This window comes from Macrotis lagotis, chromosome 4 (genome assembly GCF_037893015.1).
Source record: "Macrotis lagotis isolate mMagLag1 chromosome 4, bilby.v1.9.chrom.fasta, whole genome shotgun sequence".
In the NCBI taxonomy this organism is placed as follows: domain Eukaryota; kingdom Metazoa; phylum Chordata; class Mammalia; order Peramelemorphia; family Peramelidae; genus Macrotis; species Macrotis lagotis.
This window is the reverse complement of record NC_133661.1, coordinates 73,330,405-73,354,353: the sequence shown is the minus strand read 5'-3', so window position 1 is coordinate 73,354,353 and position 23,949 is coordinate 73,330,405. Positions and strand designations below refer to the sequence as shown.

Sequence of the window (23,949 nt, the reverse complement as noted above, 5' to 3'; positions counted from 1 at the left end):
TTTCTCTCTAACTTTTTGCTTTCCATGTCCACAGGATTCCATAGAGACTGGATTTTTGGGTCTTACTTTGACAGTTTCTTCCTTGTGGTTTTAACAAAATAAAGATTTTTTTTCACTAGTTGTTTTAAATTGAACATCTCTTTTCCTCAGTTAAATGAAAGCATAAAGATGGTGGGTGAAGTGACAGGCTGTTTTTGGTTTATTTTGGTTTTAAATCCTGATCAGAGGACATTATCACATTGAATTGATCTCATTTTATATTTCAGGAGTAGATTCAGAATGTGAGGGCAATTAACCATCTAACTATCCTACCATTTTATATTATATGATTTGTAGACAGGAATTCTAACTTGACACCATTTGTTTTCATGACATCCTGGATACACATTCCTTGAAGAAGGGTTCAATCTAAATATGTCAGGAAATTAAGGTATGGAGTGCAGTTAACCAATTCAGACCTTGACTATAGGACCCCTTCCTTCAGCCTCAACAGTTGTCTAGGTCAAGTTGATGTTGGGTAGGGGCAGCTAGGTGCTGCAATGCACAGAGCACTGGCCCTGGAGTCAGGAGTACCTGAGTTCAAATCCAACCTCAGACACTTAATAATTACCTAGCTATGTGGCCTTGGGCAAGCCACTTAACCCCATTGCCTTGCAAAAAAAAAAGTTGACGTGTGCAGTGGGTTCATCATTGTTCTTGGACCAAGACCTCAACATTGTTATGTTTCCATTTTTCTTGACTGTGAAATGAATTTATACATTGGCCACTTTTACCAAAAAAGAACAGAGTAGAGTAATGAGCTGAGCTAGAAAATGACTGTGCATCTTAAATGAGAGGTCATGGGAAAACCTGAAGTGAATGCTTCAAACCTCTTAATGTCCCTGTATTACCAATCAAATTTATATTATCCTGGCACAGTGTTGTCTATTAAGGAAAGATTCATATTTTTGATTCATGTACATTTCTTTATATTCTTAGTATATTTTTAGAAAGCTGTGTAAATCAAAATTTTGTAAATGAAATCATCAGAGCCAAGATTGAGAAGTCCCCTTTTATATATGTCTAAATTTACATATATGTGTGTGTAAATCTCTCTATCAAATCTTCTTCTATAGAATGTAAGCTGCTAGAGAACAAGCCCAAGGACTTTTGTCTTTGCATACCTCTTATCTAGCACACTGTCTGGCACATAAGACAAATTTAATAAATGTTTGTTAATTGATTGATTCTCATGTGAAGCTAGCCATTTTAAGGGAAATATACAATGAAAATTTTTATAACACAAAAATGACAATTTGGCATGTTTTTAAAGTTCAGAATTTTATATAGAATTCAATTTAATTTGTATTTTCTTAAAGCAAAATAAATATTATGAAAAAGGATGGTTCATAAATTTTGAAAGTAGTAAAAAAGAGCATTATTGTCAAAATCTTATCTCATTTTACTTCCTCAGGACCTTGGAAAAGTACTTTTTATCTCTCTGACTCTTAATATCCTCATTTATTAAAGGAGAATTAAAAAAAGATTACTAAAGGGATTTAGATCTAAATTCCATTATATGACTGAACTAGTGATTAGAATTTAGGTACTTAAGGCAGGAAGGTGGTGCAGTGGTCAGAGTGATGGACCTGAGTTGAAATCCAGCCTCAGACACTTACTAGTTGTGTGTCCTTCGACAAGTTACTTAGCCTCTGTCTATCTCAGGCTCTTTGTCTGTAAAATGAATATATTAATAGCAATTATCTTCTAGGGTTGCTTTGAGGATCAAATGATATAAGATATTGCAAAGCATTATCCATCCATCCATCCATCCATCCATCCATCCATCCATTCATCTATTCATCCATCCATACAAACATACAGATATTATTAGAACTTAAGTTTTGTTTATATTATATATATATATATTATATATTATAAAGGATAATCTATATATATTATATTATAAAGGATAATCCTATGAAACTGAGATTCTTAATTTTAACTTCTGCATTAAGAAGCATTTATTAATCACCTCTTGTGTGCAAGGTACTAGGGACTCAATGTTTTCATTTGAAACAACCCAAATGAACTGAATCAGTCATGGAACTGATCAATTTCTGAGTGATTGATCAGCACAGAATTTTTCTGTATGACTACAACAGTCCAAACTTTTGCTCAAGGAATGAGAAGTAGGGAATTTAGATAATTGACAAAAGGAACCTGTCAGTGGCTTACAAATGAAGGGCACCATTCCTTTCTTAGTACAAAGGCTCATAAATTAGTCTTTCTCTGCCTAGCTCCAATTGTGGGAATTCCATTGTGCCACTATCTGGGCAACCTGTCAAGTCTTCTTTACGGATGATGTCATTGTAACAGCACTCTCCCAGGCTGGTCATTCTCTGAGATTCAGGATGGCTGCTCTGATATCTGATAATTCAACTTGGCTTGTGCCAGTGATATATAAATATATATATATATATATATATATGTATATATGTATGTATGTATATATATAGTTGAAGACATTCTGATCACCTCTATTGAGTCAAATGAGGACACATGCTTAAACTTGTGATGGACTTACCCGGCACCTCAATCAATCTCTCTTGTTTCATGAAACTCCATGGGATCCAGCAAACCAAAAACAGTCTTAGATTTAGCATTATGGAGAGGAATATGTGCACATTTCTAGAAACAGGAGAAGCTGAGAAATCTGCTAGTCCTTACTTTAGCAGAAAGGGAGTCAAATATCTAGGCAACAGCAAGAAGAGACAGGAATTGTTTTAAGAGAATAAAGATGCTATCCATTTGAACACAAATTGTAACAGTTAATGTTATTCACATGGTATTTTAGGGTTTTCAAAGTGCTTTATAAATATTACTCAGTTGTCCTGATTCATATCTAATCACTGGACCCAGATAGCTTCAGACCAGAAAGTGAGGCTGGTGACTTTGTTCGGCCCTCCCTCGCTTAAGTCTAATTCACTTGCATATCACGGCATCACTTCCCTGATGTCATCATCTTCCTCAAGAGCAAAGGACAAATCATAATAAATATTATCTTATTTGATCCTCACAACTGGGAGGTAAGTGATATTATTATACCCATTTTACAAATAAGAAAACTGAGATTCAAGGTGGTCAAATATCTTGCCATAATCATACAGCAAGTAAATGTCTCATGCAGGATTTGAACTCAGGGTTTTCAGACTTAAGATCTAGTACTCTATTTACTACTGCCTCTCCAATAATAACACATGACCTCAGAGAACTGCTATAAACTGCCTGGACACTCCTTTGGAACATGGTTGACAAAATAGTTTCCCCCATGTACCAGAGATTGCTTCATGGGACAGTTTGTACCAGAGTACCAAAAGGATGGTCCTCAACTCTGAGCCTAGTTTTATGAAATACTAGGGAGTAGATTCTGAGTGTGAGATTAATATTCTATCTAACTGTCCTATCAAATGACAGTATATGACTTTAAGACATGGGTTCTCACTTGATACCATTCTTTGTTCTATGCCCTAATTCTATGGATCCACACTTCCTAACACTTTCCTTCCTTCTGAGGCAAGGAATAATATTTTCCTGCATGAGGTATATCACTTAGGCACTTCTTTCCCAGATATCTGAAGCCCAGGAACTGGTTTTTGGCTAAAATACGATATCTTGTGCAATGTATTTTTATAGCCCCAAAGGAGATGTTTTAGAATCAGTCAAGCCTTACAGTGTTTCTATCATGGGTAGAGAGGAGCCTTTTCCTTCTTTTGTTTAGATTGTTACTGGATACTACTTTAACTCTCTCTCTAGTATCCAATCAGTCATAGACCTGATTATAGAGATCAGTGGTGAGGAAAGCTTGGAAAAGAGAAGGGAAGACACCATTCAGTGAATATGGAACATAAATAGTTTTGCCTTCGACCTTACAGTTGTTTGGGCTCTAAACAAGCCATCAATCATCTAAAAATGACCTTTGCATATGTTAGCATTAACATGATATGTTGGTATTAATATTATAATTATTCATATAAAATATAGTAATTAATAACCATAATCTGACTGCCATGTGATTCATCATTTCTTGAGTCAGATCCTTATTTTCTGTCATGCAGTAAAGGCAATAGTGGTTTGACAGAATGAACGTTCCTTTTAAAGATGCCCAACTTATAACCAGGAAGGAACATAGACATCAGAGAATCTGGCTCCATATTGATGGCAGATCTATATGATTCCTTTCCTCCTAAGAGCTCAAACTTCCAGGATAATAGATACATTTCCATACAGTGCTTACCACAAACTTATCAATATGTAACGCTTATCACAATACTTAGCATCTGCTTATCAATATGCTTCACTAATGCATTCTCTGACTTCTTATAGAGAAGCAATGAGTACTTGGTTTACATAGGCAAGGCAGAAACAGTACAGAGTACAAGGCCTTAGGCTACATTAACTGGAGTCAAGCATTTCCAAATATGTGGCATAACATATCTGTCCCTCTCCCATCTTCACAGAGCCAGGTCCCCAAATAGAGCAGGATGTGAACTTCATGGCTTGCCAACAAAAAGAAGTCTGGTGGAAAACTGTTTTTAGTTTGGGTGTGCTATTGAGAAAAACAATTGTGAGGAAGTTAGAGGTAGTAATTTGGTTATTCAGATGACCACCCACATCCCATTTGTGCCTCCCTATCTCCTGCCAAAACATGTTTATGGGACTTAGCATGATGCCTTGCACATAGCAGATTCTAAATACACATTTGTAGAATGAATAAGGATTGTAGATCAGCTAGTGAATCTCCAAAGTTTCTTTTGACTCTAACATTTTGATTTATAATTTGGTAATATTGGAGATATAACTGAAATTTGTCTCTTACCTATTGACTTTTGTGTCCATTCTGAAATAAAGAGAAGTCATATAATTAAGACATTCATAGGGCCATCTTGGTGGTGGCTGATGGATGGAAAGTGTTAGGTTAGGTGCAAAAAAGACACAGCTATAATAATTCCACCACACAGGAGGTCTAGGAGGAAATTTGGAAAGGTTACTATACCATAGGAAAGGTAGAAAGGAATACAACTATAATTAAGCCTAGTTGAAAGTAACTTTTTTTGCTTACTGACTTGAAAATTTCCCCTTTTTTTCTGGATTTTGTACTTACTCATCTATGTATATTTTGTATTTCTCCCTTTCCCCCAATATAAATTAATCTGGATTAAGGATTAGCTTCTGGAAAGAGAAATAGTTTCATTTATTAAATAAGCATTTACTTAAGCACCAGCTGCTGACAAGGTACCGTTCTATGCTTTAGGGAGATGGACCAAAATGATATTGTCCCCACAGTCAAGGTATCAGTGTAGATATATGAGTAAATATAAAATTATAAATAGCAATTGGGGGACACTGGCTGCTGAAGAGATCAGGAAAAATTTTGCTTTATCTAGAAAGTGATCCTTGGGCTGGAACTTGATGGAAGCTAGAAACTCTAAGAGGTAAAGGTGAGGAGAGAAAGCATTCAAAGTGGGGAAGATGGCTCTCATGGAGATGGAGGATGAAGCATCACATTTGAGGGAGAACCTGAAGGCCAGTTGGATCAGACTGAAGAGTGTGAGGAGAATAGAAAGTCTAGAAAGACTGATCAACAATAACCTCTGACTCCAAATACATGGTATAGCCAGATTGTTAAAGGCCTTGAGGAGGTACTCTCCTGATATCTTATATACAAAATATAATGCAGACAACCATTGGCCTAAACTTCTGGTACGAAGCAGAGAATTGCTAACCCAGTGAAAAAACAATGTTTGTTTTCCCCAGTCTAACTACAAAAAATAAATAAAAAGTGAGGCAAAGAAATTAAAAAAAGGAAAATTATAATTTTAATCTCCTATTGCTGTAGGCAAAGGGATAGAAAATTTGAGTCTGAGGACTATAGGAAGGACATACTTGGACCCTATGGGTGACAGTAGAGAATTCTGCCAAAGGTGTTTAGCAGTGTCAGACCAGTCTGAATATTAGGCCACTGAATGTCCCATGGATTAAAAAAACACTATTATTTCCTTAGGACCATTCCAGATACTGCTTTCTAACAACTCTATTTCTATTTATTAAAAAAGTAACTTTTAACTTTAAGAAATTGTCCATTCCAGGCAAACTGACCTGCTTGCTGCCATCTGTCATCTTGTCTTTACAAAGGATGTCTCCTATTTCTGGGATGTTCTATCTCCTCCCTTCATCCTCATGGTATCTCAGGCTCTTTCTATGTGAGACCTTTCCTGATGGTCTCTGGGTGTTTGTATTCCTTTCTTCTCTTGAAATGATTTTTTTTCTGAACTTTGTACTTACTCGTCTATGTATATTTTGTATCTCTTCTTCTCCCTTCCCAAATATAAAATATAATTTTCTTGAGATTAAGGATTGTTTTTGTCTTTTTATGCCCATAATCCAAAACATTACCTTGTATATAGTAAGTACTTAAAAATATTTTTTGAATTGTTGCATTCCCTCCCAATTCCAAGCACTGTATTTAAAAGAAGGTTCTTTTAAGTCATAAGATATATTTATTTCTGTGAGTAATTCTACTATCTACAAATTTAGGCAAGAATCTTAATGGAAGGTTAGGAAATGATATTTTGGAAGTCACAGAGAATTTGTTTTCTGAAAAGTCAATCCTGAGCACAAAAACCCAATGTGATCTAGAATAAATGGATCTTGTAGGATTCTGATGGTTCTTACCTCATTCAAGCATATGGAGGTCAGAGAATACATGGATGAATAGGTGAAAAATTAAAGTACTTTATGGAAGCTCTTTGAAGGCAGGAGTCATATATTATTTAAATATCTCTAGTATCTTATTAAGAATCTTATTTTTGTATTTCTGGTATGATGCTCTGTCCAGTAGATATTTTATATACAGGCTAATATAAGTCACCCTAGACTAAGTTGTCTAGTTCAACCTTTTCATTTTACAGGAAACTGAGATCTAGAGAAATTACACTATTTACCCAGAGTCACATAGGTAGTAAGTAGCAGAGCTGGGATTTGAGTTGAGATCTTCTGACTACAAGGGCAGCTGCATAGTATAGAGGATGGATTGGCAGACGTGAATTTAAATGCAGCCTCAGCTACTACCCTAGAGAATAGGGCAGCTAAATAGCTCAGTGGATGGAATGCTGAGCCCGGAATCAAAAAGACTCATTTTTATGAGTTCAAAATTGATCTCAGGCACTTACTAGCTGTGTGACCCTGGGCTAGTCATTTATACCTGATTGTCTCAGTTTCCTCAGCTGTAAAATGAAATGGAGAAGGAAATGACAAATGTTCCAGTATCTCTGCCAGGAAAATCCCTAAAGGGGTCATGAAAAGTTAGACACTACTGAGCAATAACAACCTCAGACTCCAAAGACAGTATAATATTTCTTGTACTCTACCCTGGCTCTTCCTAACATATTTGTTGAAGCAAAAGCCTGCACTGGGGCTGTGTATAATAATCAATTGTATGAAAATTAATAACTGACAGATATTTATATGTTTTTGTTGTCTAGTTGTGTTCAACTCTTTGTGACTCTGGCAGATACTGGAGTAATTTGCCATTTCCTTCTCCAACTTATTTTACAGGTGAGGAAACTGAGGTTTAGTGACTTTCTCAGGGTCAGATACTTAGCTAGTATCTATGGCTGGATTTGAACTTAGGAGATGAGTCTTTTGGACTCCAGGCTAGGGGAACTATGGGATCACCTAGCTGTTCTTATATAAGTTCAGTGAAGTTTATTTATATAGATGATTCTCAGAACAGCTCTAGGTGATACATCTCACAATTATCATACATATTTTACACATGAGAAACTAAAGAAAAAGGGTCCCATAGCTGGCAAGCATCTGTATGAGTTTACAATCCAAGTCTTCTTGGCCCCAAATCCAGCCCTCCATCCACAAGCATCTTCTACTATGTAGAACATTCAAGGGCACTCTAGAATGTGATCCTTGGTCTGCAACAATTTCATTAGGTATAGCTTTCCTTAGTGAAAGGGCTTTACTATAGAGGCAACACAGATCTCATCTTCTGAGTCTTCATCTTAAATCCTGATACCTCAGAAGGATATCTATATTATTAAGTTTTCAATAATCCCATGAGGTATTATTTTATTCATTTTTTATAGATTAAGATACTGAGACTCAGGTTAACACAGTTCCCCAGATTCACACAGATAAGGGAGAGGAGGGTGAGAGAATAAGTGTTATTACATACCTATTATACATTTGGAGACGCCAAGGCATTCAAAGGTTAAGTCTAGGGTCACACAACTAGCACATGTCTAAAATGACGTTTAGACTCAGGTTTTCCTGATCCCATCACCCAGCTACATGCTAATTACTCTGTTCAATTGGTGCATTAGTTATTCAACAGACCAAAAAACACTCTCATTGTCCTTTAAGAATTGACAATGTAGGGATGGCTAGGTGGTGCAGTGGATAGAGCACCGGCCTTGGAGTCAGGAGCACCTGAGTTCAAGTTCAGCCTCAGACACTTAATAATTATCTAGCTGTGTGGCCTTGGGCAAGTCACTTAACCCCATTGCCTTGCAAAAAAAAAAAAAGAATTGACAGTGTGATGAGGTCTTTCCTAAGGCTCATTCCAATTTGAGGGGAGCTGGAAACAAGAATTTGAAAACTGCCCTTCTCATCCTTCCATTTTTTTCCCATTCTCCAGACCAAAAGAGCTAACAGCTTAAAAGAAAAAAATAAACACTAGAGAGGAAATTAGTTGATTATGATTGTCCTGTTTGAACCTAGAGTTTCAAGTCTGGTCTAACCAGGTCTTTGAATAGCAGGTGATAAAGTTCCTTAAATGTGTATTTTTCCTTGTTTTGTTTATGATGAACTAAGCCCCATCTGGTCCTTGGCACTGTCCCATGCTTTAGAAAGGTCCCAAATAGGAACTCCGAGGGCTTCTGCCCAGAAGTTTCTCTAGGCTAAAACTGAGGAACAGGGGAGATTGAATTACAATTTGTCACTTCCAGAAAGTCAATAAGATTGTGGCAGGTGAGCCACTCTCTCAGCCATAAAAGGGGAAAGGAGGCTTCATATGGAGGTCAACAGGGGTCAGGTTTGATGTGGTCATGTAAAAATGTTTTCTGATCCAAACTGCTCTTTTTGTTGCTTGTGAAAAATAAGTCTGGAGTTTCAATTGTAAAATAAATTTAAAATGGGGAATAATCTGTTTGCTTCTGCATGCAACAAGAAAGACAATTCAAAGATTTAAGCCTAATTTGCCTTTTTAAAGATGTCAAGCTAAAAAAATGTGTCTGCAGTGAAAGATTAGAGTGTAAGGCTGATGATTTTGTGTTACTCTGCCTTACTTAAATTCGATTCATCAGTCAAGATATCTCCCCAGGATGCCATTGGTCCTCTTCAAAAATGAAGGATGAACAACAAGAATACTGTTTGGAGGGAGGATTCTCCTTCCCCCCAATTATATTTCCTTAGACCATTATAATATCGCCACTTACAAAGAATCATTGTACATCTGCAACATGGAAAATACAAACTCTCTTTGTGATTCAGTTTCTTAATTTGCAAAATGGGAGCTCTGGACCAGAGGAAATTCAGTACAGTGCCTAAAATTCTAAGCCAAAGCCATGAAGGCTTGTTTTCAAATCTCACCTAAAACACTTATTACCTATTAAACCATGGCCAATTCACTTAACATTTTTAAGCCTCAGGTTTCCCCCTCTGTAAAATGTAGATAATATTGCCTGTAGCACTGGCTTTAGAAACCACAGAACACTTTATAAAAAGCAGTTATTATCATTGTTAATTATTTTCCTCTCGAAGGACCCCATGGACTCTCAAATCCTTTGACTCATGACTTTTGGCTTCTCTATTCTTGAATTCTCCATCTATTTCCCTGCTTATTTCTTCTGAATCCTAATTAATCACCAATTCCCCTTCTTCCTTTGAAGGGAAAAGTTCTTGGGAGCTACGAGAACTTTTATGTCTGGGTCTCACAGTGTCTCACACATAGTATCACTTAATACAGTTTGTTAAATTGGTTTCATTAAGGTTGAACTGAATCATTGACAGAGAGAGGGTTTTTGTCTTTTAAGTAAACTTACCCTTTCAGTTGAGGACATGGGAAAATGAAAGGCTGGGAAAAAAACAATTTTGCAGTTCTGATTTCCTATTCCCTTAAGTTTGACCTAAATAAGACTTAGTGAGGATTTTGTTGGTATGAGAACTGATCAGTTATAAATACGTAAGATAGATAAAAGACTCACTGAAATGGAGAAACCAACAGGTCTTAAAGTAAGGGGCTATAGTAGTCATGAAATGACAGATCTCATCAGTGTTTTTCTGAATTCAAAGTTGGTTTAAGACAGTTGTATTGACTCAGGAAGAAGCCTGGGAACCTAGCATTATCCACTTATAATGGGTTAGACTACCTCAGCTCCAGGTCCTACTCTGGCATTCCTTTCTACACTCTAAATATCATTACATACTCTAAATGAGTTCTTATTACTTATACATCAGGGTGACATGGGGCATTGGATTTAGAAAGATTCGACTTTAGGAACTATATGACATCAGTTCCAGTCACTTATTTTACAGGTGGTGGGGCTGAAACTTGTGGATAATAAGTGACTCTGGAGGTCACAAAGGAAGTAAGAGAATTTGAACCCAGGTCTTCTGGTTCCTGAGTCAGTGTTCTTTCCACTGTTCTATATGATCTTCTAGTTGGGGAAGCTGACCTGAAACCCTGCCTCCATTTCTTTCTGTCAGAAAAGTAACTTCATCTCCATAGGTCTAAATATCCTCATTTGTAACATGGGGTTACAAAAGGTAGACCCTAAGATTTCTTTTCCATGCTAACTTTCTTCAATTTTGTCTTGTCTATGAGGTAACCCAGAGACACTGTTCCAATATCTGAAAGGTTAATGTGAATGATGACCACCAGCTGTTGCCTACAAACATGGAGGAGAGGAAAGAACTAGGCTTAAAATAAAGCATAAAACATTTTCTTAAGATATAAAGGAAAATGACCTGACTAGGGAGTTCTTAGCTCTGTAAGGTGTTCCAAAACTTTCTTAGCTCTCTGAAAGAACGGTCTAGCATAGGGTAATTGGAGAGATAGTGGGACTTAGCAACAGGAGATTTGGGGCCAAACTCAGTCTGAAAGAACAATCTATCATAGGGTAACTGGAGAGATAGTGGGATTTAGCAACAGGAGATCTGGGACCAAATTCAGCTCTCTGAAAGAACCATCTAACGTAAGGTAACTGGAGAGATAGTGAGACTTAGTAACAGGAGATCTGGGGCCAAACAGTCTGAAAGAACAGTCTAGCATAGGGTAACTGGAGAGATAGTGGGACTTAGCAGCTCTGTGAAAGAACAATCTAGCATAGGGTAACCAGAGAGAAAGTGGGACTTAGCAACAGAACCAAATTCAGTTCCATGGGTGAGTCACTTAATCTTTCAGACCCTATTTATCTGTCAGATTAGGATATTAATACTTAAATTGTCTCCCTTACAGGATCTTAGGGGGAAAGGGCTTTGCAATTTCTAAAGTGATATAACTAAGAGTGATTATTATTTATAGAGGCTATAAATTTGGAAAAGTGGATAGGTTGTTTTTGGAGTTAAGAGATGTCTCTGATCCATAGTATCTCTGTGATTCCAGACTTTAAGTTATGGCTGAATGGACAGTCTACATCTGATGGGGGGATTTTTTTGTACCAGGATTTCCCCATATAAATGAAATTACAGATCTGCACCAAAAAAAAATTGAAATTAAAAATATTTACAAATGGTTAAGAATGGTTTGGAGAATTTTGAGCCAGAAGGCTTCCTAAAGATCATCTAATCCAGTCCCTCCCTGCCCTCCCTCCATTTTGCTTATGAGAAATTTGTGATAGAGAGAAGTTAGATGTTTTTATTCAAGGTCACCCAAGTAGGGAATATGTAGAAGAGTTAGGATAGGAGTTTTATGAAGATCAGTGCTTCTCATTCCCATTCCCCAATCCATTCCATATTGTTTTTCATGCATCCATAGGTATTAGTGGCTTATTTGTTATCTTGAATCCCTAGTAAATGATCTAAACTGAAGAATTTTAGAGGCACTTTGAATACTTGAATGATATTCTGAATTGGAACAGCTGGTGGGTCAAATTCAGTGGACTTCAAGTTTTTTCAGTCAATTATTAATTGTTTATTATGCCTCCTTGATTCTAATGGGAATCCTTAGCAGAATTTCCATTGATAGGACAGAGGAGATGTAAAGATAACTGGAATAGAATAATGATGAGTTGAAGTAGATACATTCAGGAAAGGAGGTAGCAAAATGGGTTAGCTAGAAAGTCTTCCAAAATAAACATGACAAAAGCAGGACTCACTATAACAGAGGCATCAGAATACAGCTGACAGGCAGAAGAAGCAGGACTCATAGTAAGGAGCTACTGTAGCCTCAAACTGGCAGATACCGCCATGCTGACTCTACAGATTCATTTGGTCGGCATCCAACATCAACCTCATAAAGCTTCTTCGGAGACTTTTCAAGTAAATTGAAGAGTTTCCTTTTTTCCCTCTTTCTTCATCCTTAAATTTCAAGTTAAGGCTGTGAGATATGAGACCTCTGAGCTTAAAGCCCATCCAAAAAGAGAAAGCTATCTAACATGTTGTTTTCAATTGCCCTCAAGGCAATGTATATGATTACCAGAAGACAAGGAGAAAGAGTAACTTGGAGAAGGAAGGTAATCAGGGAGACCAGATCTGTCCAGAAACCCATAAAAGTACCTATGGTGTAGGCATTACTGGACGTTTGTGGGTAAGTTGGAACCCCTCCTAGGATGTGGATATGCATGAGTTTAGAAAACTGGCAAAGGAGATTGAAAAATGAGAAAAAAACCAATTAAGGGACATTCAGTACATCTTCCAAGGACTGGCCTTCAGGAAGGTAATCTTGGAATCTCTAAGAGGTAGTAAAGTTAATTGTTCCCCCCCTTAAAGTTTGGAGCTTTCTAATGAATTTTCTCTCTGTTTCCCTCTGAACATGTGGAAAATAATCTCTCTCTCATATCCATCTATCTATCTATCTATCTATCTATCTATCTATCTATCTATCTATCTATCTAAATTATAAAGAGAAGCAACATGATAGAGTGGATAGAGAGCTGACCATGGAAGTTCTTGGTTTCAGTCTTGCCTCTGACACATAATAGCTATATGAACCTGGGTAAGTCAACCTCTCAGAGATCTAGACTATGAGTTGCATAGAAGGTGCTGATAAGCATTTGTAGAAAAGCATCATTCATCTAGAAGAATACTATAACAGTGAAACCACAGATCCAAAAAAACAAACAAAAAGAATCTAAGGTACAACAATTCTTACTTCTGGCAGACAAAATTCAAACCATATCTATCACCTGTATCATGTTCATAACTTCAGATGTTGAAGGCACAAGATTTTTCTCATAAAAGTCTTCATGCCTACTCATACAAAGAGGCACCATTTTGTTTACCAATACAATATTGTCCATACTCTGGCTCATACATACAATTATTTTTTTTATCACAGTCAACATCTTCAACACTCATGAACTTGACAAAATAACACAGCCAGGCATATACTTCTAACTAAGAATGATACCAGTCAGCACACTCTGATCACAGGGACCTGTTTAATACACAGTCCTTACATGGACATGCTTGATTCATATACCCCAACACACACTCACCCTCTCCCTTCTTCTTACTCTAGATAAATATCAATTCACCTTAAGACAATTCCATAGACTTGATATGCCTTAAATCTACACAGGAAGTGCGATTTCTTTTTCTTTCTTTCTTTCTTTCTTTTTTTCTTTCAAAAATCCTATATGGAAAAATTCTGAGGATGTGACTTTTGGCACCAGCCCACTGGAGCCCTGAAAATTTGGGTTTAATTAGAAAACCTCACCGAGTCCCAAACCACATTCCTTTCACTACCTACCCTCCTTGATAAGATCAGCCACATGTTAACCAAGAGGAGTTTGGTCTGGATCTGAAGTTCAGCCCTCCATCTAGGCGGACTTTCCTTAAGGCTCTTTGCTCCACTCATGTAACATTTGGGCCGTTGTAATCAAATCCCAAGAGCCAATGAGGAAAACAGCTCAGACCTGGTTCACGGTTGAAGGTTTCAATTTCCAAGATTTCTGGCACGCCCGATTGGAATATGGCTATTTCAAGACGAGGGGCTTATCTTCCTTTGCAAGGATCTTCATGACTTCCTTATGACCAGGAGCAAAGAAGCAGAGAATTCAAACACATTTCACTGTGTCCTGGTGAAAAGACATTATAGTTGGCCATATTACTCTTTAAAGAATGACTTGATTTCTGTTTGGCCCTTCCTTTCTCTTCAATTATCTGAGCTTGCCTCAAGTTTTAAACTTCTGGCATTTGTTATTGGATGCAAAGTTTAACACAGGGTGCCCAGGCTGTGTTTCCAAGCTCAGACCCAAAAGAGACACTTTGCTGTCTAAAGGCTCCATGTAAAGAGGATGCTTAATTTCTATCATCCCAAAGGCCCAGAAGTGGAATCCACTTTCTGACTCCCCACCTAAGAGGGTATCTATTTATAAATCATTCTGATAAGCAAAATGTAACTCTCCTTCATAGTGTCAGCTATACAAGGGTGTTTCTCACAGGAAGGGTTTTTGTTCTTGAGCTCACCCAGCCCGGTGTCTCCTGGAGATTCCCCAAATCTACTAGACTAGAAACTCTGGAGTCAGCTCATTTATTTCTTCATAATAAAATGGTTGTGGACTAAAGGTTCCACCATATGTCCTGAGGTGTTCCTGTCATATGACTTGAAAAAAAAAAAGGTTTGGCACTTCCCTCTATCTTTTGGTACAATAAAGGACCTATTTCATGGTGCCCTACTTTTCTTATCAGATTTCTTTTGTTCTTTTCATCTTATGGAATTGATCTTTTAAAAAATCAGATTTTGATTAATGGCATATATTTATTTTTATTGAGGCTTGCCTATTGCAGTTTAAGATAAAAAAATTCTGAAAAATAATTTTTTATTGATCCAAAATGATTTTTTATAGCAACTTAACAGCTCTTTGTTCAGTATTTAATCCCCCTCCAACAGGGGAAAAAGTGATAATTGCTGATTATCTGTAAAGAACACCAAGAGGGAAATGTAGGTAAGGGAATCTCTCCCTGTGAAGATGATAGGACAGGGACAGACAAAAGGGTTTTAGCAGTGGAAACAAATTCGTTACCTAATACTATTGATTATAATTCACAAAAGATGATTTTCCTAATTATAATTTTTTAGACTAAAAATTTAGACTAAAAAATTGACTTGGTCAATCATATACTCAGTAGAATGATAGATTGAAAAACCAAAGTATTTTCTAGCCTCAAGTTACCAGAGGCAAACTGGTGTCATGGAAAGAATACTGGATTAGAGCATAGAAAACTTGATTTCTTATCTTTGCTTTACCTACACTAGCAAGACAAGTCACATAATCTCTGGGCCTCATTTGAACAATGATGGATTTAGACTAATTGATTTCTCAGGCCCCCCTCTAAACTCTGGGATTCTACGATTTGATTCTGTGAGAAGTCAATCAGTCTCATTTAGCCAAAATCTGGCCAAAATCTCACAGGGGTCTGACTGCATGCACCCTTACCCAGATGCAAATCCACATGGAGACACATAGACCTATCAACACAAAATACAATTCTACATACGATGTCCGCACCACACCAGACCACACTTAGATCTAAATAGTTTCCTTAGGCACTAGGCTCATATCTGACTCGTCAGCTTTCACTCAGTGTTACTGAAAAAGCTCAACCATTCTTCTTGCCTTACCTTCTAGGTTCCTCATTTCGATTCAAGGGCAGAGTCAGCTCTTTGTCCCCTTCCCAGGATCCCAATAAGCTACTGGATTTCACAGCATCTCAGTCACTAGGAGAGCAAAACAAGGACCTTCCATTATTCAAGCATTCTGGCATCCCCTCTTTTAACTCAGTTGCTTGAAGAAGAATAAAAAAAAAGTGAGTTGAAAAGTCAAACCTTTGAATTCTCATGGATCTGCCCAGCTAGATGAAACAAGAAGTAAGCTAGAAATACAAAGTTACTAAAATATACTTAAATAGACAGCAAGCAAGGGGAAAAGCAAATAGAGTTCTTGGTGGAGAAGAAGCAAACAGTACACTCTGGAACAACCATTTGGTGTCAAGTAACAGACAGATTAAACAAACAGACTCATCAGCTATTTTTACATTCAGATCTGGCTGTGGCAATGGATAACCAGGGGGGTGAAAAATAATGGTGTCTGTTGAGTTGGCTGCTAACCTGGATTTAAAACTCAAGCAGAAACCAGCCATGGAACTATGGAACACCTTGATATAGATCAATGTTTCAAGAAAAAATGTTTATTTAAGTAATGATCAAAAAGCAGATGAAGTATATGCTCCGGGCAACCCATGATGGGGCTGTTGATGTGGAGGTTCAGAAATAGCCTATTTCATCATCAGCCTTGGACAAGTGTATCTTGCATTCCTCGAGTAAGGAGGCCACTCTCTCCCGTCCTCTCAGAGCAAAATAACATGACTGGCTGTAGGGGAGGAGACAAGCCAGAAGGGTTGGGTTTCAGGTTGAGAATTGCAATAGGTTATGAAATAATAGGGGAGATATGTAATGAAGCAAGATAACCTTAAGTTTTAGAAGCACAGATATAAACAAGGACAACCGTCTGGAAAACAGAAACAGTAAGTGAAACAATTATTCCAATTGCTGCTCTTTAACTCATTTCCTTGCATAGGGCAAGCATTGAATCTTAGGATCCTCATGGAGGGAGCTGGCTTTGGTCCATGGGATTTGTAAGCAGCACATTGCTTTTCTCAGGAACTTTGCCTCTCTGGTCTCACTAAAATTGTATTCTGCACCACCCCCTCCCCACCAGCCCCTTCCAACTTCATCTATTCCTTTTGAGGCTAAAGTCCAGAAAAATTTTGAGTTTGCAAGGAAGAGCCTATCTTCCACACATAGGACTAAGAAGGAAGGTTCTGTGCTATTGATTTCTGCTTGCCATTTGAATAAATCATCTTCCTATTTCTGAATTATGTTGTAGAAGCCTGGGTCATTGAGGGGTAGGTGGGAATGGGTTCAAATTGGTTCAGATGGAGTGAGGTCAATTATGGATTCATTTGTTACCTTTACAAATCTGAATGCTGAACTGTTCATCCAAGGTTCAGAAATAATTTTAGGGAGGACCAAAGTCCTTCATTTTTCCTTGTGATATCCCCTTCTCCTCCCTCTCCAACAGGAAAAAACCTAAAATAAAATAGAATAAGATCTCTGGAGGCCAACAACAGAGGCTGGAGTTAGGAGAATGGATGGAGACTGCAAGGAAAATTAAAGACAGTGTCCACTGGTGTTTGCTAATTAGCTTCCTTTTCCCTCTTTCACTATGTCTCCATTCTCATTCTTATAATTCATCAGAATTGAAGAATGTGACCTCATGTCTTGTTTAGGTTACCAGGAAGTATGTATTTTACACAATTCCTGCTACTGGAAGGGATAGGGTGGACACAAAGGTAACAGAATCAGAAAAAAAGAAAAGAGGTTAAGGATTTAGGGAAAACCCAGGAAGTAGGGGTTTTTTTTTTTGGGGGGGGGGCGGAAGAGCAATGAGCTAAGGGAAAACTGAAAAGCTAGCATCATAGTAAAAAGAAGCCAGAAGGGTAGCAGGATGGATAGAACAAGAATAATATGAGATAAGGAAGAGACAACAAGACACTAACCTGTGGAGAAGGTGTTCACTGAGAGACAGTGTATTCCAACTGTCAGAGCAGGGGCAGGAACCAATGAGTACTTACCACAGCTGACAGAGGTGGGATCAGATTTCTCAACAAGAATTTATCTACCTGCCCCATGCCAAAGACAGGGTATCTGTGATCCTTCTCATCGGCAAAAATTCAGTCAGAACTCAGTTCTGGGCAACTTGGTGATAAAAATCCTCCTCAGAGTCTGTTCACCTCAGTTGAGACTGGATAACCCTACATTCTATATGGGAAACTGTTTGGGAGGGTTTCAAAGGGAATAACCCATCTGAAGGAACAGTTCTCCAGGATCCAGGAACCTCTGAGCTGTATGGAAAGAATGTGGATGAAGACACAATTCTAAATGTAGACTCATGGACTCTGTGATAGCCAAGGCTGTGTCTTATCTTCCAAACATCAAGGACTAATTTCACAGTCTGAAAGACCATAACTTATGTCTTGATGTACTGGGCAGATTTTTTATTAGTCTTTACCCTGGTTGCCTATTACCCCATGACAGTAATGATGCCAAAACTTGATGCTTTAAACAAATACATTTAACATGGTCTAGGCATTACCTCAAATCAAGTTCAATTCAATTAAAAATCATTTATTAAGCATGTACTTTGTGAAGAACACTTTACTAGGCATAGAGGGTGATGCAGAGATATGGTTCTTGCATTCATAGGTCTGACAAATTAATGGGGATAATGACACACAAGAATGAAAGAAGTAAAAATTACTGTGTAAAATCCAAGGAAAGAATATTATTTTTAATGGGGTTGGGCAGTGGATCAAGGAAGGATTTATGGAAAAGGTAGGATCTGAGGTAGATCATGAAAGATAAGTAGATATAGTGAACTCAGGCTTGGACAAGTCACCAAACATCTCTAACTTCAGTTTCCTCATCTGTGAAATGAGAATAATAAAGAGCACCAGACACACAGGGTTGTTGTGAGATGGAAATGAGATAATATGAAAAAATGATTTGCAAAATAGTATCATATATTATCATGTTAGACATTTTACAGAAACTTCAGTAATCTGGGGATAAATTTCTACAGGGAAACAGTTTTTGAGATCCCCACTCCCTTGCCTCATACATGTGAATCTGGGGATCATAGCTTCTGGACAGCAGCAAGTGTTAAGTGAGAATATACCCAATCTCCAGCTGTTACAGATGATCCTCACTGCATGTCTGAAAATAATACATAAAAGACTCATAAACAAAACCATTGTACTCCATATAACACACTAGAATGAAACTTTAACCTTGCTGAGAAACTTTAACCTTTCTGAGAAGCAGTGTTACCCAGGTTTATTCTCTTCTTGTTCCTAAGTAGGGCTTCTCAGTGTAGGGGAAGTATAAGTTAAACTAACTCCTCCTCCCTGTTCTTCTCAGCTTTCCTGTGACCCTAGCCAGAGGAGCTAATCTTTGTCTGGGGATGCCTTCTCAGCTAGTGGAAGCCAGAACAAATGCCAGACCTCAGTTAGTCTGTAAAAATGGATTGACAGTTGAAGAGATAGGATGATGTGTGTTAAGAGCATGGGATTGGGAATCAGAAAACCTGAGACTGAATTCAGGCTTTGATATTCCTTTTCTGTATGATTTTGGGCTGAAAGTCTTGTTCCTCCCATCTATAAAATGTGTGAGGAGAGGTAGAATGGCATGATGGATAGTGAACTGTTTTCAGAGTCAGGATGACTTGTGTTCAAATCTCTCTTCTAACACTACTGGCAGTAGCATCCTAGGCAAATCCTAATCTTGTCTCAAGCAAACATCTATAGAACTAAAGCAGATCAGCATTGGTAGTTTTCTCACTGAGAGATGTCAATGAATTCATAGGACTAGATCAGGGGTGTCAAATACAAATAGAAATGAGACCACTAAACCATATATAAGGATACATATTGATGTAGAAAACCACATATTAACATTACCTATGTTCTTTTGTATTTTTATTTATTTTGTTAAATATTTTCCAGTAACATTTTAATCAAATTTTAGCTATTTTTTATTAGTTTGTTTCAGTCTTCTTGTTTGACACATCTAGACTTCCAGTTTAGCCATAAAAAGAAATGGAAAAGATTGGATTAAGTCTCCTCTAAGGTCCCTTTTAACTCATTTTAAAGCACCTCAATGACTTCTCTGGCTTTTTTTTTGGGGGGGGGGGAATGAGAGTATTACTTAAAAATTCTCACAGAAGGGATTGTCAATTTTACTTTAGCAAAAGACCTTAAGCCATACCACCAAAAGAGGGAGAGTGACACAATGCTAAGATCACCAGATTTGGAAGTTTAGGCAACCTGGGTTCAAGTCTTCCACTTACAAATTGTGTGATCTTGAGCAAGATACATCCTTTCTCTCATTCCTCATCTGTAAATGAGGGGATTGGACAAGTCAGATAGAATTTATATGATTAGTTCTATTTAGATTATCTCAAGGATCCTCACAATAAAGCTGTAAAATAGTGTTATTTTTTTATTTTTATTTGAATGGGATGGGGTGGCGAGGTGGCTCTAGGGATAGAATGCCAGACTTAGAATCTTCCTGAGTTTAAATCTGATCTCATACATTTCCTAGTTGTGTGATTCTAGGCAAGTTGCTTACCTCTATTTGCCTTGGTTTCCTCATCTGTAAAACTGAACTGGAGAAGGAAATGGCAAAACCATTCCAATATCTTTGCCAAGAAAGCTCTTAATGCGATCATGCATTGGAGACAATTGAAATGACAGAACAACATTTTGCTATGGAAACGGAGCCTCAAGGAGGATGTCACTTGTTCCAGGTCATACAGTTTATCAAGTGTCTGAAATAGGAATTGAACCCAGGTGTCCTTGATTTCTAGTTTAGCACTCTATCCACTACAACATAGTTTCTTAAGAGTTCTTAACCTTTTTTTGGTATTAGGAAACCCTTTGGTAATCTGTTGAAATCTATGTACCTTTTATCAGAATGATATTTTTAAATACATAAAAGAAAACATACAGATTTATATCAAAAAACAAAATTTTTCTGAAATACAATTACTGAAATATTGGAAGAATACAAGTTCTTGGACCCCATGTTAAGAAGCCTCATCCAAGGGGAATCTCTAAAATTCCTTCCAAATTAAGAGATTCTATGACAAAGATAAAGCTGCTATCACTGGTGTGTTAACAAAGACCTTTTGACATTCTCTCCATCTTTCAGAGAAACCATGGCATGCCACCTCCCCCCTTTATGCAGATTTGAGATGTTGGCATTGTCTGGGAAGGAAGTGTACATCCACTTTCTCCTTCCCATTTCACATGCATTCTCCTTTCTGTGTCTGTTGTAACTCTTGTCCAGATATTTATCTCCCAGAACCTTTGGTGACTGGTTCATGCCATAGACACTTTTTACTTCTTTTTTAAAAAAAATATTTATTTAAGGCAATGGGGTTAAGGGACTTGCCCAAGGTCACACAGCCAGGCAATTATTAAGTCTCTGAGGTCACATTAGACCTCAGGGCCCTCTGACTCTAGGGGTGGTTGCTCAATCCACTGTGCCACCTAGCTGCCCCGACACTCTTTTTTACTTCTAAAAGCTATCTTCTGACTTTTCTTATGTGATGCAGTTCTCACAAATGTTCCGAAGAGATTTGAAAAATCCTAGAGGTAGTTGTAGGAAAGTAGAAGTTACACTGGATTCAGTGCCAAGGAATTTGTATTAAAACCTGAGTTCTGTCACTTAGGAGCTGTGCAACCTTTGGCAGATAATTCACCAATCTGGAGTCTATCTCCCCATCTGTTAGATAAGGGAACTGGACTACCTAACCTCTGAGGTATCCTCCAGTTCTATCTATGAACCTAATATTTTATGTTCCTACTTTGCATAACAGGGAGGGATATCAAGTTTAAATAAGCAAATGGTGCTAAGGAAAGCTTAATCATGGAGCTTACAATAAAATACTTTAATTTCCCCAGTTCCTCCACCTATTGACTGACTCCTTAATGTTGCTCCCCATGCCCAAGGTCTCTTTCAACTTTTAAACTTACATTAGAAGAACTTTAACAACACCTTGTTTCAACTACATGAAATAAAATAAAAGTGTAGTGTGTCTAATAATGGTAGATCATAGGAAGGATTAATGGGGGGCTGGGGATTGGGCTGGAGCCCACAGAACTATGCATGTCTTAAACAATGTCAGCAGCATGATGATTTTTGTGGCTGGAGGTTCTTCAACTCTGACTTACATCTAGAAATTGCAGCTTAATGAACCTGCTGAGGGTGGGGGGGGGGGATTCCATCAACTGATCTGACCAGAGTTTTCTGATAAGGGTGAAGGTGAGAGCCATTTTCTTCTGTTTGTTCAATGTCCAAACTGCCCAAAGAGATCTGAACAATGTTGTACATGTTTTTAATAAGGATGGAATGAATGTATGGGATTGTTTAGCTAAATATAACACAGACTCCTGGTGGAGGTCCTCTGCTATCTACCAACTATTAATGTACATTAGTCCTCTGCTTTCTACCAAGTGCTAATGGCCCACCCACACTAGCTTCTGGGGACATCCTACTTACTAGAAAGGGGCCTCCTTGTGAACCTAGAGGGGGGTGGCTTAATATGGTAATCATATATGTGGTTGTCACACTGGGCTTGGACAAGTGGTATTTCCTATAGGCTTGGAAAAAAGAACTCTTGCCTCACCCTTTAAAGATATGACCAGTCTAATGAAGCAAAGCCACACCTCATGGCAAGAAATAGATTTCATGAGAAAAAGCATTATGGTCATGCCCAGAATAACATATTTCTAATGCTTTAAGGCTTAGAAAGCATGTTCCTTACTATAACTCTGTAAGGTCATTAGAAAAGGGCTGTTATTTCAATAGACTTAGAGAAGAGGGTAAAGGACCTGCCTAGGGTTATGTAATTAGTAAGCACAGGAACAGATCTTTTGGAAAAGATCTGGATCTTTGGACTGTAAGACCTTAAGGTTTTTTTAACCTGATATGAAAAGAGATGTCTTCATTAAATATAAAACCACCCAAAGTATTATTAAAAACCTTCTTTACAATTGGCACTCTGACACTCTGCTAGTACTAATTATTACTCTATTATTTATATCATACCCTAAGACATCTATGATGTAATCCAGTAATTAAGATGGTTGCTATTTAATATTTATTAAGTACCCGCAATGTGCTAATCTCTGATCCACATAAAATGAACCTTTACCCTGAAGAGCTTACCATCTTAGTGCACCAACTGAGCAGAGTACCTCTAATAAGAGGGAGCGATGATAGAGTTTAATGGATATTGGCTTCCCTGAACAAGACTAGGAAATTAAGCTGATTAGAATAAGATGCAATTTAGTTTTAACATGCTGTATGAATGGACACAAACTCTTCATCCCCAGAAAATATACCATAAAGTAACTTGCAGGCTACAGAATTTTGTAGAACAAATAAATTGAGAAATAGCTTGGCATACTAGAGCATTGGACATGAGGTCAGGGAGACTTCGGTTCAATTCTCACATCTGAAGCTAAAAGCATGCCTTAGTGGATAGATCTTTGGGCCAGGAGTCAGAGCCTTGGCTTCAAACCTCACCCTAGAGGCTTATGAGCTCTGTTGCCTGAATGTATTACATAATCTCTCTGTGCCTCAATTTCCTTATTGCAAAAATGAGGACATTGGATTTGGTGGTCTTCAAGATCACTTTCCTTTTAGCTTGAAATCTATGATTCTATGATCTTAACTCTGTTAACAGGGATAAGTCATTTAACTCTAAGATGTAGTTAGATAGAGGAAGTTCCCCTTATTTAAGAAACCCTAGGTTATTGATGTATTAATATAGTATAAATAAATAAATGAATTTTTTGGCTATAATAACTCTTGAAAGCTACCTGCTAAATTATAGAGGGGTTGCATTGGTGTTGGTAGTGGCAATAATCAGATCAATGAAATCTCTTGATTTCATATTTGAATATAAATAGACTTGAAATAAATGTAAAACCTGGTTTGATATAATGGTCTAGGCAGAATGAGATGATTTGATTAAGAGATAATGGAGGGGGGTGGCTAGGTGGCACAGTGGATAGAGCACTGGCCCTGGAGTCAGAAATCCCTGAGTTCAAATCCGGCCTCAGACACTTAATTACCTAGCTGTGTGGCCTTTGGCAAGTCACTTA

The 23,949-nt window shown here is 37.7% G+C and overlaps 2 protein-coding genes across 7 annotated transcripts in view; one reads left to right on the top strand and one right to left on the bottom strand.

The window, feature by feature from the left end:
- C4H10orf71 (chromosome 4 C10orf71 homolog) overlaps nt 1-18,045 on the bottom strand; it is a 41,650-nt gene extending 23,605 nt beyond the window's left edge. The window contains exons 1-4 of one of the 6 annotated variants that reach the window (XM_074233126.1): nt 17,776-18,045; nt 17,186-17,305; nt 15,839-15,934; nt 13,964-14,291 (exon numbers count right to left, since the gene is read on the bottom strand). The gene's annotated coding sequence lies outside the window, so the exon portion shown is untranslated. Of the gene's footprint in view, nt 1-2,566; nt 11,839-13,963; nt 14,292-15,838; nt 15,935-16,042; nt 16,555-17,185; nt 17,306-17,775 lie in introns of those variants that run through there. The other 5 variants (XM_074233127.1, XM_074233124.1, XM_074233125.1 and 2 more) reach the window with 5 other exon arrangements.
- The window catches only part of TMEM273 (transmembrane protein 273), a 203,732-nt gene continuing 196,375 nt past the window's right edge, over nt 16,593-23,949 (top strand). Inside the window, exon 1 of the mRNA XM_074233131.1 lies at nt 16,593-16,740. The gene's annotated coding sequence lies outside the window, so the exon portion shown is untranslated. The remainder of the gene's footprint in view (nt 16,741-23,949) is intronic.